The sequence below is a fragment of the Schistocerca americana genome, chromosome 4 (genome assembly GCF_021461395.2).
Source record: "Schistocerca americana isolate TAMUIC-IGC-003095 chromosome 4, iqSchAmer2.1, whole genome shotgun sequence".
Lineage (NCBI taxonomy): Eukaryota > Metazoa > Arthropoda > Insecta > Orthoptera > Acrididae > Schistocerca > Schistocerca americana.
The window spans coordinates 279,193,735-279,211,210 of NC_060122.1; the positions used below are offsets into that span (position 1 = coordinate 279,193,735).

General features: G+C 42.7%; 1 long non-coding RNA gene across 1 annotated transcript in view; it reads right to left on the reverse strand.

Moving 5' to 3' along the window:
• Positions 1-785: 785 nt before the first annotated feature.
• LOC124613133 overlaps positions 786-17,476 on the reverse strand; it is a 540,266-nt gene continuing 523,575 nt past the window's right edge. Inside the window, exon 4 of the long non-coding RNA XR_006979608.1 lies at positions 786-926. This is a non-coding gene — a long non-coding RNA (uncharacterized LOC124613133). The remainder of the gene's footprint in view (positions 927-17,476) is intronic.

Genomic DNA, 17,476 nt, shown 5'->3' on the forward strand with positions numbered 1-17,476 from the left:
ATAAGTTTGAAGGCATAGCACCCGTAACGTCAGTGTTTATCGATAAAAATTTTAACTCAGCCCTAAGTTTTTCGACTTGGCATAGCAATATATTATGCATCAAAATACACCTTTGCAAGAGAACATGAATATTATCACACATAGAAGCTCTCAAAATTAAACGCAAGAATGCACTTCACCGTCTCCCATGAATTTCTTCGGCGGAACAGATTGAAACTAATGGCGAGCCACATCCGGTCTTAGGGCCGCTGGCTACCCACCCGTGCACTAGAGGGAGACGTAGTGGCAAAAATTGTGGGGGAAGACAGAGATTGGTATGTACCCGACAAATAACTGGAGATGTTGAGTGTAAGCGCTGCTCTGAGATGACACAGGAGAGCAAGTCTTGGCAGGCCTCATCAAAATAGTGTAAAGACTGATGACAGAAAAGAAAGTGATCCGACATTCTGTTACGTAATGCCCCGTGATTGGACTTTCGACTCATGTTGCTCTCTCTCTCTCTCTCTCTCTCTCTCTCTCTCACACACACACACACACACACACACACACACATACACACACACACACACAAGACGTGGACGCACCTGAACGGCGAGGAAGGCCTGTATGGCGCCGGCCCAGAGGCCGTACCAGATGCTGCAGAGCCCGTTGGCGCGCGGCCGGCAGCCACCCCTGCCCGCCTCCTCGTCTCGCCGGCGCTTCAGCAGCGGCGCCGACGCAGACGTCGACGACGACGCCTGCACCGCGTGCTGGCGCGACGGGCCCGCCGACAGCGACGACTTGAGCACGCCGCCCCCGCCGCCTCCGACGCCGCTCCCGCCGCCGCTGCCGCCCCCGGCTCCGCCGCTTCCGCTTCCTCCGCCGCCAGAGCCGACCTCGCTGCTCGTATCGAATGGCATCAGACTGCCTGTCATCGACATCCTGTCCTGGAAACGCAAACGGAATCGCCGTTAGTGCCTTCAGTTTCGCCTTATCGATGTAGTCACTGTATAGTCTTTAACATTAAAACTGCTAACCCGGTTCATGCTGCACTGTCCCAGTTGCAGGTTATCTAACGGTTTCCAGGAGCAACAAAAAATTTATTTCGAATATTTCTTGTAGTTACTGACCAAATTTAAAATACGTTGACAATCTACTCACCAAGAGATGCATTGAACCGCCAAACAAATTGGTACAGACATGCGTATTCAGTTACTGATACGTAAACATAGTTAATACGGCGGTGCGGTCGGAATACCTATATAAGACAAGTGTTTGGCGCAGTTGTTAGATTGGTTACTGCTGCTGCAATCGTACGTCATCGACATTTAAGTGAGTTTGAACGTCGTGTTGAAGTCGGCGCACGAGCGATGGGACAAAGCATCTCCGAGGTAGCGATGAAGTGGGGATTTTCCCCTGCTACCATTTGACGAGTGTACCATGAATATCAGGAGTTCGATAAAACATCAAATTTCCGAAATCACTGGGGCCGGAAAAAGGTCCTGCAAGAAAGGGACTAACGACGACTGAAGAGAATCGTTCAACGTGACAGAAGTGCAACCATTCCACAAATTGATGTAGATTTCAATGCTGGGCCATCAAAAAGTGTCAGCGTGCGAACCATTCAACGAAACATCATCGATATGTCAGAAGTATGTCAAAAGAACCACGCAAGAAGCTCACGTAGAAGGAAAGGCACGCTTCCGTCGCTCGTCTGCATTTGCCAAGCATAGCCAAGCCTAGAGGACGTACAGGGGATTCAAAGTAACTACCCACTTTCAAATAACTAACCACTATTGGAAAAATCCAACAAAAATTATAACAACTGCAGCAAAGGAAGCCGGCCGAAGTGGCCGCGCGGTTCTGGCGCTGCAGTCTGGAACCGCGAGACCGCTGCGGTCGCAGGTTCGAATCCTGCCTCGGGCATGGATGTGTGTGATGTCCTTAGGTTAGTTAGGTTTAACTAGTTCTAAGTTCTAGGGGAATAATGACCTCAGCAGTTGAGTCCCATAGTGCTCAGAGCCATTTAAACCAGCAAAGGAAACAATTGATATATTAACAAAAATAATACACAGACGCATTAAGAACAAAATTGTAGACAATTTAGCTGAATACCAATTTGGCTTCCGAGAAGGCAGAAGCGCAAGTGAGGGTATATTATGTCTTCGGAGGGTAACTGAAGAAAGCATTAGGGTCGAAAGAAAAAAATTACACAGCTTTTGTACACCTTCGACACTGCAACAAACTTATTTAAATTCTAAATTGATTAATCTAGACTAGAGAGATAGAAGAATGAAGAAAAAATCATACAGATAACACACAGCGACAGTAAAGTAAAAAATACGCAAAAAGAAGCTAGAATTAAAGGCGTCAGACAAGGATGCACCCTCTCTCCATTCCTATTCGACATCTACATAGACTATGCAATAAATGAGTGCAAAGAATACTGTAAAGGTAGCAGCCTAAATGGAGAAAGAATGCACGAACTGAGGTTTGCGGATGACATAGCTGCGACAGCTCCACCTGAAAGAACTCTCCAAAGAATCTTGGAGGTTATGGATACAGTCCTAAGGGACAAGTACAAAGTAGAGATTATTAAAAAACAAAAAAAAACAGAAATACTCATGCGTTCCAAGAGGTCAAAATAAGTAAACATTAATATTAGAAGAAATAAAAAAAAATTTACGAATATTTAGGCGGTAACATAACAGAAGATGAAAGAAGCAAAGAAGACATAAACCAAAGATTTAAATAAACAAAAGCAATATTCATGAATAAAAAAAGAGATTTGTTGAAACAATGTAATTACTGCAATGGGGGAAAAGATAGCTGAGAGCTGCTGCATGTGGAACTAATTTGTCTGTGACTGCGAAGCGTGGACAAGAGGTAAAAATGAAATGAAATCTCTTGAAGCGTTCGGTGTATGGTGCTGCAGACACCTGTTAAGGACAAAGCAAACAAATAAAACCACCAACCGTAAAGTCCTGCAAAGTACCATCGAGGCAAAGCCATTCATAGAAACAACAGGGCAAAGTAAACAGGGGTGGATTGGTCACATAATACGACACAGACAGCTTCTTGTAAATGTTCTAGAAATAACATTACAAGAAATCGTATCCCGAAAAAGAGAGCGACTGGCATTTTAAAAACAAATTGTACATAAACCAGGAGTCTCTAATTATGCGGAAATCAAAAAAAGTTAGTTTGTAATAGATCCAGATGGAGAGCTGCCAACAAGGTGGAAAGATTTATGATGAAGAAGAGCCTCTTTCGACGAAATTTGATACTATAATAGTGGCGGACGCGATCTATTTGAAATACTCTTTTATCCACAAATGTCTTGATCGTATTGGTGCACATATTACAGACTACTGGTTTCTATTCTAATGAATAGTCATCAGAACGAAGTACTGTAACGAGAAGAAACAAAAGTGCAGAATGCTATTGTATATACACAGTTATAAAAATATTAGGAAGTGTAAGCTACAGGGAAAAAAATATACCTAGTAACTTTTGAGTGACTAGCTCACGAGACAAATTTTACATTTAAGAGGCAGAGAAACGTTCGCTTCAAAGTTAATATTCATCCAGACGCAATCTAATCCGACAAAGCCATAATTATGTTTATTTAGCGATTTTTTACGTACTGATTGAAATCCGTACTAAGCTTTGGCAGGACAAGAGAGCAATGTGTATGGAGGTACTTCAGCGCTGCCTTCTTTTGTTGGGATACAGCTCTCTTTTAATCAGGAATAAAAGGCAAACAGCTCTGCTATTGCAGCGTCCCCCAGTGTATAAGCTGTGGTGGTTATGCAACCTGCAAAGCGAGTGAGTCCCGCAGGTAGCATCAGCAATTCCTGCAGGGGCTGTGCAAGACAGCTGGAGCTGCGGCGAGCGGCACCGAGGGACTCGTTCGCAGCCGCGGCTTAACGCTATCGATCTGCCTCCAGAGGACAGAGCCGCCACTGCAAAGAGTACGCTGCACGGCACCACAATAACAACCTTACTGCCGTATTGGCCATTCCTTAGTCTGCCGCAATCTGTAATTAGTCAGCGCAGTTACTCGTGAACTATGCACACAAACACGGATACCCTGGCTGAAAATGACTTAAAAGTTCGTGGCTCCCTCCGTCGGTAATGGTGGAATTCAGTATGGTGTTGGCCCACCCTTAGCCTTGATGACAGCTTCCGTTCTCGCAGGCTTAACGTTCAATCAGGTGCTGGAAGGTTTCTTGGGAAATGGCAGCCCATTCTTCACGGAGTGCTGCACTGAGGAGACTATCGATGTCGGCCGGTAAGGCCTGGCACGAAGTCGGCGTTCCAAAACATCCCAAAGGTGTTATATAGGACGCAGGTCAGGACTCTACGCAGGCGAGTCCATTACAGGGATGTTATTGTCATGTAACCACTCCGCGCGCAGGCCGTGCATTATGAACAGGTGCTCGATCGTGTTGAAAGATGCAATCGCCATCTCTGAATTGCTCTTCAACAGTGGGAAGCAAGAAGGTGCTTAAAACATCAATGTGGGCCTATGCTGTAATAGTGCCACGCAAAACAAACTAGGAGTGCAAGCACCCTCCATGAAAAACGCGACCACACCATAACACCACCGCCTTCGAATTTTACTGTTGGCACTACACACGCTGGCAGATGACGTTCACCAGGAATTCGCCATACCCACACCCTGCCATCGGATCGTGATTCGTCCCTCCACACAACTTTTTTCCACCGTTCAGTCGTCCAATGTTTACGCTCCTTACACCAAGCGAGGCGTCGTTTGGCATTTACCGGCGTGATGTGTGGCTTATGAGCAGCCGCTCAACCATGAAATACAATTTTTCTCACCTCCCACCTAACTGTCATAGTACTTGCAGTGGATCCTGATGCAGTTTGGAATTCCTGTGTGATGGTCTGGATAGATGTCTGCCTATTACACATTACGATCCATTTCAACTGTCGGCGGTCTCTGTCAGTCAACAGATGAGGTCGGCCAATAAGCTATTGTATTGTACGTGTCGCTTCACGTTTCCACGTCACTAGCACATCGGAAATAGTCGACCTAGGGACCACGTTCGAAGTCTGTGAGTTCCGCCGAACGCCCCATTTTGCCCTGACACGATGTCTAATTAGTACTGAAGTCCCTCATACGGAGTACCTGGCAGTAGGTGGCAGCATAATGCACCTAATATGAAAAACGTTTGTTTTTGGCGGTATCCGGATACTTTTGATCACATAGTGTATGTTAAACAAGGCAGAAGAAAGCAAAACAATATTTAAAAATATGTTTCAGTGTTAGCATTCTTTCGAGAACCTTAACAAGATATCATACGGCCTTTATTGTTTCATTGTGAAACATGTAATCACTATTGTGGTATGAAAACAAAAGTTAGTTCCGTATACTGTAAATTGCCATATTGCTTTGCTCTGAACGTAAATACGTAAAGCGCTCTTCGCCCGAAGATTAGTTTGAACACGGCAGCGCTTTGCTATTAGAGTTGCGCTCTATCAAAGCTAAGGTTCGGTTGTTTTTGTACAGTACAGAAATGACATAGTAAATGGTAGGAGTACCGGTAGTATTGGTAGCATTGATAGGGAAAGAAACAAGAATTAATGCATAAGTTAGAAACTGGGAGCCGAGGAATTCTCTTTGTTTCCTGTTTGTTTCTTTTGCACATAAATGGAACCAACACCGTTCAGTGTTAGCCTACTGACCGTTTGCTTCCTTATAAAATGTAATCTGCATTTTAGAAGCCATAAAAATTAGCTGATAGCGTAACTTCTGAGATTTTATGTAGCCAAAACAATTACTTTCCATGCAAACACTGTTTACATACACAAAAATAAAAAAATCTATTTAATTATTACTATCTTATACTCGATACATCGTTCTTCATCATGATCAAAGGTAAGATTTTGCTGTTATTATTGAGAAATGGCAAAGTTTTTTCAGGAATAACAGAGACATATTTGATATAAACTCTACGAAGTATTGAAGCATTGTTCGATACGTTTTTATTTTGAATTTTTTAAATTTTAACTCTTTTTGAGGAAACTGCGTTTCCTAGCGCTGTAAGATAAACCTGGAATTTTTTTCTTATTTCTACTGCAACAACTTTCCGTTTCACATTACAAAGCAACAATTTTCGAATAAGACTCGAACTAAACACAGACGACTTTAAGCTTGGTTTAATTACTGTTCATTTTTAATTATCAGACAGGAGGATAACTATGTCCAAGAAAAATGTTGTTTATGTTACGCGACCCTTTATACATCCTCACTCAGTTTCTATGCAATCCATCGGTTCCGGTTTCTATAGGAATCTAGTAAGACGCTGATCGCATACGCAAATTAAGCGATCAAAATGTAACCCCAATAGATATGCAACCCATCTAACGTAAACATAACTGGCCAAGGCTACTAGGAAAACTACCACAGTCTGTGACAGTCTATGGTAGGCTACGGTAGTTTAACAGCTGTGTTTACTGTCGACCATATTTATCGTTAGACCCAGAACTTTCTTCTCAACACGTCGTTTTTAAAGTAGCAAAATCGACAAATACAAAGGTAATTTCAGGAGGTCGCCAAGAGAGTTTGATAGGATCATTACTGTTTACAGCACATATTAATGTGTCTAGTTGGTAACGTCGGAAGCTCCATAAGGATGTTAGTAGATAATGCCGTTGTGTGCAATTAAGTAGCAACGCCAGAAGGCTGTAGATAATTTCAGGAGAACCTGCAGAGCATCGACGATCAGTGCAAGGAATGAAAGTTGATCCTCAAGGTAGATACATGTAACAGATTGCGCATAAAAGAGCGAAGAGAAACTGTTCGATTAAGCTGTTGGTGATAAATCACTGGAAACAGTAACTACCGAGAAATACCTCGGACTAACCATCCTAAGTGACCTAAAGAGCAATGAAAACCCATAAAAACTATAGGAAAAGCAGGCGCCAAAAAGGGGATTTACTGGCAGGAATCTTAAGGAAATGTAGCTTACAAAATACTTGTTCGACTCCTTTATTATTGCTCAACGCCTCCGAACTTAAGCAGTTTGGATTAATAGAAGAGATAGAGAATATCCAACGAAAAGTGGCATATTTCATCACAGAATCCTTTTATTGGAGCAAGAGCATTAAAATTCTCAACGAACTCAGATGGCAGACGCTACAAGGAAAGCATAGTACATCAGGGAGTGGGATGCGGTCGAAGCTCCGAGAGCGTATGTTCCAAGAAGAGTCTCGCAACGTAATATCCCCTCCCACATGTGTCTCGCAAAATGATCACGACGATAAAAATCAGAGCAATTAGAGCTCCTAAGGTGATTTACCGACAATATTTCTTTCCACGCGACATTGGCAAATGGTACACGGAAGTGAGTAAAAGGTGACGGTACCTCTAGAAGTAAGGAGGCCCGCGGAGTATAGGCGTAGAACTAGCTGTAGATCAAAATCGTTGTTAGGTGATGATTCATTCCCTGGAGCTACGTTGTTCCTATGAGAGTTCGAACGGCACGTGCGAACTAGTCCACGTTGCAAAAATTTCGCAATGAAGTGTCATTTCACTGCCGTCTCCTAGTAATGTGTTCAGGCGTAATACTCGTAGTTATCAGGCAGTGCCGGCAGTCCATTTAACTGTCTCCGGCCGCAGCAGAAAAACTCTCTCTGTCCGTGGTAGCAGCCCGCTCCTTGTTGTAGGAGCCAATGTTCACACTACAGCGGAGTGGATGCAGATTTAAATCTTCCTAGCAGATAAAAACTGTGTGCCGGGCCGGGTCTCGAACCTTGGACCTTGGCGTTTCGCAGTCAAGTAATCTACTGACCGATCTATCCTAGCACAACTTACGATCCTCCTTCAAAGTTTTATTCCCGCCAGTACTTCTTCTCCTGCCTTCCAACCTTAAATTTTCCTGCATAGCTTGCGGAACAAACTTTGAGGGTGGATCGCGGATCGTGCTTGGATAGCTTAGTCGGTAGAGCATTTGCCCGCGAAATATGTATGGCCTGGCGCAAAAGATCGGAAGCTTCAAGAGGCTTTTCAAAAGACATCGTTTCGCCATTGACTGCAAAATGGTTCAAATGGCTCTGAGCACTATGGGACTTAACATCTGTGGCCATCAGTCCCCTAGAACTTAGAACTACTTAAACCTAACTAACCTAAGGACATCACACACATCCATGCCCGAGGCAGGATTCGAACCTGCGACCGTAGCAGTCGCGCGGTTCCGGACTGAGCGCCTAGAACCGCTAGACCACCGCGGCCGGCCAGTGACTGCAGAAAGTATTTATTTTCACAACTGCAATTTCGACCTTAGGCCATTATCGTGTGGTACGCTGCATACGACTATGCTTTACATGTTAAGCTTGAAGTAATCTTCGAAATGTGCACATGTCATCGTCGTATCTAAGACTTATGACAATGTAAACATAAAAACCGGCTAAACCACTGTTGTTGTACACGTGAACCGTGGCAGTTGGCGTGAAGAACTGATTCAGAGAGCTTTCCAAGAGGCTGTTTGCGGATGACTCTGTTGCATATGGAAAAGTTAGAACACTACAAAATTGCAGCGAAATGCAGGAAGACTTGCAAAGATCGACGCTTGGTGAAGGGATTGGCAGTTGACCATCAACACAAACAAATGTAACGTATTGCATATAAATGGTAGGAAAACACCTTTATTTTATGATAGTGCGATTGCGGAACAATCACTGGAAGCAGTCATATACATTAAAAATCTTGTAGTGTAAGGTTAGGTTTGACCCGTATTTGAGTATTGTTCGTCATTCTGTGAGTCTTACAAGTTAGGATTGAGAGAGGAAGTAGAGAAGAGAACAGAAACAAAATACAGAAGAGGAACAGAAGATCCAGAGAAGCGCTGTGCGTTTCGTCCGAGTTCGTTTAGTAATCGTAATGACGTCCTAGAGATATTCATCCAATATTACTTCCGAGAACGTACGTTCCTACTTGACTCAACTAATATATTGCTTCCGCCTAGGTATATCTCGCGAGAAGGCCATGAAGGCAAAGTTAAAGGGATTGGAGCTCACACGGATTCTTACCAACATCCGTTTTTCCCGCGGACCATTGACGGCTGGAATAAAAAAGGGGGAAGTGTGAGTGATCAGCAAGTACCCTCCGCTAGATGCCGTAAGGTGGTTTGCGTAGATGTAGCTGTAGATGTGTGCCTTTGCCATCATCCCATCTTTGAACTGAGTTAGCCAACTAGTTACAGTGTGGACGCACAATTTAATGTAGACTCCGATCTACGTATAATTTGGCATTTTTCACATTAATAAAAATTACTGAAGGTGAAAGAAGCAGTAAGTGATAGAAAACAACATAAAAGCAATAGGCGCGGACCTTTGAACTTGGCATTTACCCACTGAGCCATACATGTGTAATTTCCTTAGCAGGAAATTCTGTAAATGCGAACATTTTTGGTTAGGCTTTACCGTGGCTGTTACTGATATCAATTAAAGCTATAAGTTTACAATTACATTTTATTTTAACTGCGTGTTTCTGTTGCTGAAACAATTATCTTCAAGTGGGTTTATAAGAACTAATACGAAGTATACATTATGTGTTGTCTGTACGACTTTGATGTAACTTGTGACTCTCCAAGGGTTATACGCTCTCTTTCTGTAGTATTTGCATCACATACACTCTGCAAACAAAGTGTACCCTATCTGACCAAAAATATCTGGATATTCTCACGCATTGTGGAATTGAGCACTAGACGTCAAGAGAGACTGACCCGACAGTACAAAAGGAGGCGGGGAGAGTTGTGTGTCAGTAGACAAGCAGTAACGCCAGAATGGATCCGTTAAGAAAGCTCAGTGACTTCGAATCTGAACTAGACAATGTATGTCACCTAAGCAATAAATCCTCCTGGGACATTTTAGCCCTTATGAAAGTGTCCAAGTCGACTGTTGGCAATGTGATTCTGAAGACGAAACCTAAAGGAACAACCACAGTTAAAACAAAACCATGCAGATCTTATGTACTGGCGGTCAGGAAGCGTCGAACATGGCGGAAGCTGCTGCAAAGATTGGCATCGCATCTACGGAAGGACTCATTCTTGAGTTCCAAAGTGCTACCAGCAGTCCAGCTTGCACAGTGTCTGTGCTTAGGGAGTTAAAAATATTGGAACACAATGGCTGAGCAGCTTCTCATGTCACACATTTCTGTAGCCAATGCTGAGCTTGAGGTCGTGTAAAGAACGACTTCACTGGACAGTGGATGATTGGGAACGTGTGATTTCAAATGATGAACGACCCCATGCCCTATGACAATCTGATGAAAGTGTTGGTGTTTGGCTGATGCCTGGGGAACGTTACCTGACGTCATGTAAAGTGCCTACAGTGACGCACGAAGCAGATGATATTACAGTATGGTGATGTTTTTCGTGGTTAGAGTGTGGTAGTTTAATTGCCCTAAAGCAAACGTTGAATGCTGAGGAATATGTGAATGCTGAAGAAAATGAACAAGTTTTACAACAATGTGTGATGCGTACGGTAGAGCAGCAGTTCGAAGACAATAATTGTATCAGCATCACAATACATCCTGCCATAAAGGAGCACCTGTGAGACAATTGTTTGTAGCCAATAACTTTCCTGACATGGACTGGCCTATCCAGAGTCCCGACCTGAACGCAATGGAACACCTTTGGGATGTTTGAAAGTCGACTTCGTTCCAGGCAATAGTGTGAAACATTATTTAGCTTCTTTGGTTTCAGCTCTTGAGGAAGAATGGGCTGCCATTCTTCCTTCATAGACATGCAAACACCTCACTGAAAATATCCCCAACGGAGTTCACATAGTCATAAAGGAAGCAGGTAGGAAAGAATATAATAGTTTAACGTCCAGTCGACATCGAGGTCATTAGAGCCGGAGTCACAGCTCGAAATGTTTCAAAGATGGGAAGGAAATCGGCCATGTACTTTCAAAGGAACCATCCCGATACTTGGCTGGAGCGATTTAGAGATATCACAGAAAACCTAAATCTCGATGGTTGGACGCGCATTTGAACCGTCGTTCCGCCGAGTGCGAAGCCAGTGTGCTGACCACTGCGCTACCTCGCTCGATGCTGTCATAAAGGAGAAGGGTGGACACAACCCATACCAATGTCCACTGATAGCTCTCCAGGTGCTTTTGATAAGATAGTGTATCTGATATAAATACGACGTAGAAAGGATCGTGGATTGCCAAAAGTTACATCAAAGTCGTAAACACAACACATACAGTACATGTCGTGTTAATTTATAAAAATCCATCTGATGGATGATTGAAGCATGTAGTGAAAATAAAATAAATTGTGACTGGTAAGAGTAAACTTGTAGTTTTTATTGAAGTAATATTTATTTAAATGTTCAGTTCACAACTTACTTCATCTCTTGTATTACGAGGACTGTTCGGAAAGTAAGATCCGATCGGTCGCGGAATGGAAACCAAAGTGAAAATCAAAATTTTTTTTGTTCGCAACAGTTAACCACACCTTCCAGCTACCTTTCTAAATAGTCACCGCTCCGACTTAGACATTTGTCGTGGCGTTGTACAGACTTTCCAGTATCCTCCCCGCAGAAAGCAACCGCCTGTGCCTTCCGCCAATTCTCTACACTGGTCTGCTTTTCGTTGTTTGTGGCAAAATGTTGTCTTCATAGACAGCGGTTCATGTGAGCAGAGATGAACATCGGAGGGAGCCAATTAAGGGATGTATTGTGGGTGACCAAACACTTCCCATCCAGAACGTTGTAGGAGCGTCTTCATTGCCCCTGCAGAATGCGGCTGAGAATTGTCCTGACGAAAGAAACGCACGACATTTATGTTATGTGAGCTGCATAGCTTCAGGCGAAATCTCTCACCAGATCCACATGCTTGGCGGGAGACACTGTTGTTTTAGGCACTTCTACGTGATCACTTTGCGCTGTGAACTGAAAAGAGCGACGTGAAGCGATCGACAGGCACACTAAAGACACTGTCTAACACATGTGCAGAGCTCCATTGAATTTTCACTGTGGTTTCCATTTCGAACCAAATCGGACTTTACTTTGCGAATACCCCTCGCATAAATACACTTCTATTTTCTATGTCATGACTTACATGTAAGGATCCAAAAACGGAAATCATTTTGACCATTGTTGATAGAAAGATTTTGAAACAATTATTTGTAGTTCGATATTTTTGATCCCCACTACAATAAAGACGTCATCGGATTACGCTCTTGGAAATGCGACAAAACTTACGTATACCACTGCACAAATGTTCTCAAAATTTTTAAGTAATTTAGCTGTTTTTAATTTCTGCTCCTCGTCGCTCGGCACACGATCAACAAGGGGTAAGAGATCGCAGTGTATGTATGAAGAATTCGCCAAAGAACCTCCGACAACGTTGAAATCTAGGGGAGTTTAACCTCGTTCCTCCACTGAATCGAAGACCTTCTACTAATCAGTTTACGAGCAGCAGTAGGCAGAGGGCATTTCTGCCGAAAGTGCACTCATTGCCATAAGCGTGATATAACGATTATTGCTCACATACCCCCTGCAGAACGACAGACACGTCGGCACGCAGAGGTCTCCATCACGGCAACGAGTTCCGTGCAAGCTCGCATTGCGTGCTTTACAAGCTTCTGCGGCTATCGTGTCACGAGCACACATCAAAGAGAAATTTCCTCCGTTCACAGCTATTAACCCACTCAGTCGACAGCCAATAACATCTTTTATTGCCAAGCCGCTGCCCTCTATCTCTCTGGTACCTATTAAAGTCATACACTTCTGCGAAGGCTTCTTCCTGATCTAGATACGATATACTTCCAAGCCTTCAAGAGATATGTTAGTATGACATTCCTTCATGGAATATGATAATAATACAGATTACAAACGGATAATATTACATACTGTTATTAGTTAGTTACGTCTTTCCTGGATCATTTCAACGCGACTTTTTAATTTAAATGATATGTGACGGATCGGATTACAGAATATGTGTATATGATTAGTTTCACGGGATGGTTACACGCTGGCCATTTACTGCATAGTACAATGGACTAAATTTAACATTAAAGAACATATTTTTCTGTCCTTCTCAAGAAATCACACTTTTTTTGTCGTCTCTCTTCTAACTAGTTTGATGCGGCTCGCCACGAATTCCTCTCCTGTGCTAACCTCTTTGTTTCAGAGTAGCACTTGCAACCAACGTCCTCCATTATTTGTGAGATGTATTCCAATCTCTGTCTTCCTCTGCAGTTTTTGCCCTCTACAGCTCCCTCTAGTACCATGGAAATCATTCCCTCATGTCTTAATAGGTGTGCTATCATCCTGTCCCTTCTCATTATCAGTGTTTTCCACATAATCCTTTCCTCTCCGCGCAGAACCTCCTCATTCCTTACCTTATCAGTCCGCCCAATTTTCAACATTCGTCTGTAGCACAACGTCTCAAATGTCTCGATTCTCTTCTGTTCCGGTTTCCCCACAGTCCATGTTTCACTACCATACAATGCTGTACTCCAAACGTACATTCTCAGAAATTTCTTCCTCAAATTAAGGCCGTTATTTGATATTAGTAAACTTCTCTTGGCCAGAAATGCCCTTTTTGCCTTTGCTAGTCTGCTTTTGATGGATTTCTTGCTCCGTGCGTCATTGATTATTTTACTGCCTGGGTAGCAGAATTCCTTAACCTCATGTACTTCGTGACCATCAAATCCTCATGTTAAGTTTCTCGCTGTTGTCATTTCTGCTACTTCTCACTACCTTCGTCTTTGCTCGCTTTACTTTCAATCCATATTCTGTACTCATTAGACTGTTCATTTCGTTCACCAGATCATGTAATTCCTCTTCAATTTCACGCAGGACGGCAATGTCATCAGCCAATCGTATCACTAATATCCTTTCACCTTCAATTTTAATTCCACTCCTTAACCTTTCTTTTATTTCCATCATTGCTTCCTCAATGTACAGATCGAACAATAGGAGTGAAAGACTGCATACTTGTCTTATACCATTTTTAATACGAGCACTTCGTTCTTTGTCGTTCACTCTTATTATTCCCTCTTGGCTGTCGTACATATTGTGTGTGACCCGTCTCTCCCTATAGCTTACCCCTACTTTTTCCAGAATTTCGAATATTTTGCACCATTTTACATTGTCGAACGCTTTTTCCAGGTCGATTAATTCTATGAACGTGTCCTGATTTTTCTTTAGTCTTGCTTCCATTATTAAACACAACGTCAGAATTGCCTCTCTCATGCCTTTACCTTTCCTTAAGCCAAATTGATCATCATCTAGCGCATCCTCAATTTTCTTTTCCATTCTTCTGTATAGTAATCTTGTAAACAACTTGGATGCATGAGCTTTTAAGCTGATTGTGCTATAATTTTCGCACTTGTCAGTTCTTGCCGTCTTCGGAATTGTGTGGATGATGCTTTTCCGAAAGTCAGATGGTATGTCGCCAGACTCATACATTCTACACACCAACGTGAATAGTCGTTTTGTTGCCACTCCCTCCAATAATTTTAGAAATTATCATGGAATGTTACCTATCCCTTCTGCCTTATTTGACCTTAAGTCCTCCAAAGCTCTTTTATGTTCTGATCCTAATGGTGGATCCCCGATATCTTCTAAATCGACTCCTGTTTCTTCTTCTATCAATCAGACAAATCTTCCTCCTCATAGAGGCTTTCAATGTATTCTTTTCACCTATCCGCTCTCTCCTCTGCATTTAACAGTGGAATTCCCTTTGCACTCCTCATGTTATCACCTCTGCTTTTACTGTCACCGAAGGTTGTTTTCACTTTCCTGTACGCTGAGTCTGTCTTTTCGACAATAATTTCTTTTTCGATGACTTCAAATTTTCCTGCAGCCATTTCGTCTTAGCTTCCCTGTACTTTCTATTTATTTCATTCCTCAGTGACTTGTATTTCTGTATTCCTGAGTTTCCCGTAACATTTTTGTACTTCCTCCTTTCATTGATCAATTGAAGTATTTCCTCTGTTAACCATGGTTTCTTCGCAGTTACCGTCTTCGTACCAATGTTTTCTTCCCAACTTCTGTGGTGACCCTTTTTAGAGATGTCCATTCCTCTTCAACTGTACTGCCTACTGAGCTATTCCGTATTGCTGTATCTATAGCCTTAGAGAACTTCAACCGCATCTCGTCATTCCTTAGTACTTCCGTATCCCACTTCTTTGCTTATTGATTCTTCCTGACTAATGTCTTAAACTTTAGCCTACTCTTCATCACTAGCAAATTGTGATCTGAGTCTATATCTGCTCCTGGGTACGCCTTACAATCCAGTATCTGATTTCGGAATCTGACCATGATGTCATCTAACTGTAATCTTCCCGTATCACCCGGAGTTTTCCAAGTATACCTCCTCCTCTTGTGTTTCTTGAACGAAGTATTGGGTATTATTAGCTGAAACTTGTTACAGAACTCAATTAGTCTTTCTCCTCTCTTATTCCTTGTTCCAAGTCCCTATTCTCGTATAACCTTTTCTTCTACTTCTTCCCCTACAACTGCATTAGATTTTCATCCCCCTTTATATATTGTATTACCCTTCCAATATCGTCATATACTTTTCCCTTTATATACTGTATTACCCTTCTAATATCCTCATATACTTTTTCTATCTCTTTATCTTCAGCTTGCGACGTCGGCATGTATACCTGAACTATCGTTGTCCGTGTTGGTTTGCTGTCGATTCTGATAAGATCAACCCTATCACTGAACTGATCACAGTGACATACTCTCTGCCCTACCTTCCTATTCTGTTAAGATTTCTTACATCCTGCTCCAAACTCTTAACCTCATGAGTGTGTGGTGTAAGATCGACTTGACAAGGATCAAGCAGATTGACATTAGGTGCAAGTTGGCTAGCAGTACTGTTAATATAAACAAGTCTCTATGTTTTGAATAAAATAGCTGCAGCTGACTGTAACATACAAATTAAAATAATATTTCAATTTATTTTCATTCACATTTAGATATTCTAAGAATCATACAAACAGCAATCCGTCCCCGGTCGCTGAGTAGTCAGCGTTACGGAATGTCAATCCTAAGGGCCCAGGTTCGATTTCCGGCTGGGTCGGAGATTTTCTCCGCTCAGGGACTGGGTGTTGTGTTGTCCTCATCATCATCATTTGATACACATCGACGCACAAGTCGCCGAAGTGGCGTCAAATCGAAAGACTTGCACCCGGTGAACGGTCTACCCCACGGGAGGCCCTAGTCACACATTTACATTTTACTCTTCTGGAGTCACCGCTTACAACGAACAGCACGTTATCTCCAAATGCTACCAGTCCTCTTATGTTACCGCTGTCATCTGACTTCTCTAGTACGGGTTCCAATGCTGTATCCCAGCTCTCTGGTCCATAGACTCATCCCCGCGGACAGGCTTTTGTTATGGTCTTCGTTATTTCCTTTCCTGGGCATATGAAAGTTGCATGTCTTCTGCAACAGTAGTCTCTCAGGTGGTTGTGCAGTGCCTCTGGACACTCCAACTTCCTAAGGCGACTAAAGAGAGACAGTCACCATAGGTTATCGAAAGCGGCAGTAATATCGATCATGATCAATAGAGTGTACGTAAAATGAGTATCTGTCACTAGCGAGATCGCCCTATTAATTGCGTTTTCAGTTGATTTACCTCTTCTAAATCCGTATATGTGAGGGTTCATCCCTTGTAGTGGTCTATAAACTTATAATATTTTGCGTAATAACTTTTCAAATATCTTACCAAGAACGTTCAGACGATAAATTCGTCAGTAGGATTTTCGTATAATCGGATCCCGCTCTTCCCTTTTACTGATAATCACTACCTCGGCATTCTTCCACGGTATAGGTGCCCTTCTTTGCAAGAGACACTCGTTGTGCACTTCACTTTAGCAGGTGCCTATTTGGTTACATAAGGCTTGTATTATGTCGGCTGGGATTCCGTCCAGTACTGGTGATTTTCTTTCATTTTTAGCCTGAGAATTGTTTGCCTAATTTCTTTTTGTGCGAAGGGGTACACAAGCCTATTGTTTCTAAAGTATTCCTGTAACATAGTCCGTGATCTAAGCTGATCTTCTGCCTCGACTTTTTCTTCGTTGTCAGGAAGCAGTCTTTTCATCAGTAGGGCAGCTGACTGTTCCCAACTTTCTGTTACTGTTCCATAATTTCCTTTGAGCGTGGACAAGACTGTCAGCGATCGTCCTCTTTTCCCAGACTATTTTGTATGTTACTCCCCGGGGATCGGGTTTTTAAGTTAGTCTCCACGAAGTGTTTCCTTCGTTCCATTTTCGTTTTCCATAACTCTTCCTTACTGTACCTATGTGGTCTTAGGATTCTTTCTTTTTGTATCATGCTGCTCTGTTATAACTTCGTGGCTATTCTTGTTTCACATCTTAATTTTTGCAGCGCCTCGGTACAGATGCAAGTTATACCTCTAGAAGGAGCTTTCCTGATAGGTATCGACGCTTCCATTGCAGTATCTACGGCCGCTCTCAGTAATTCGGCTTTAACGTCTC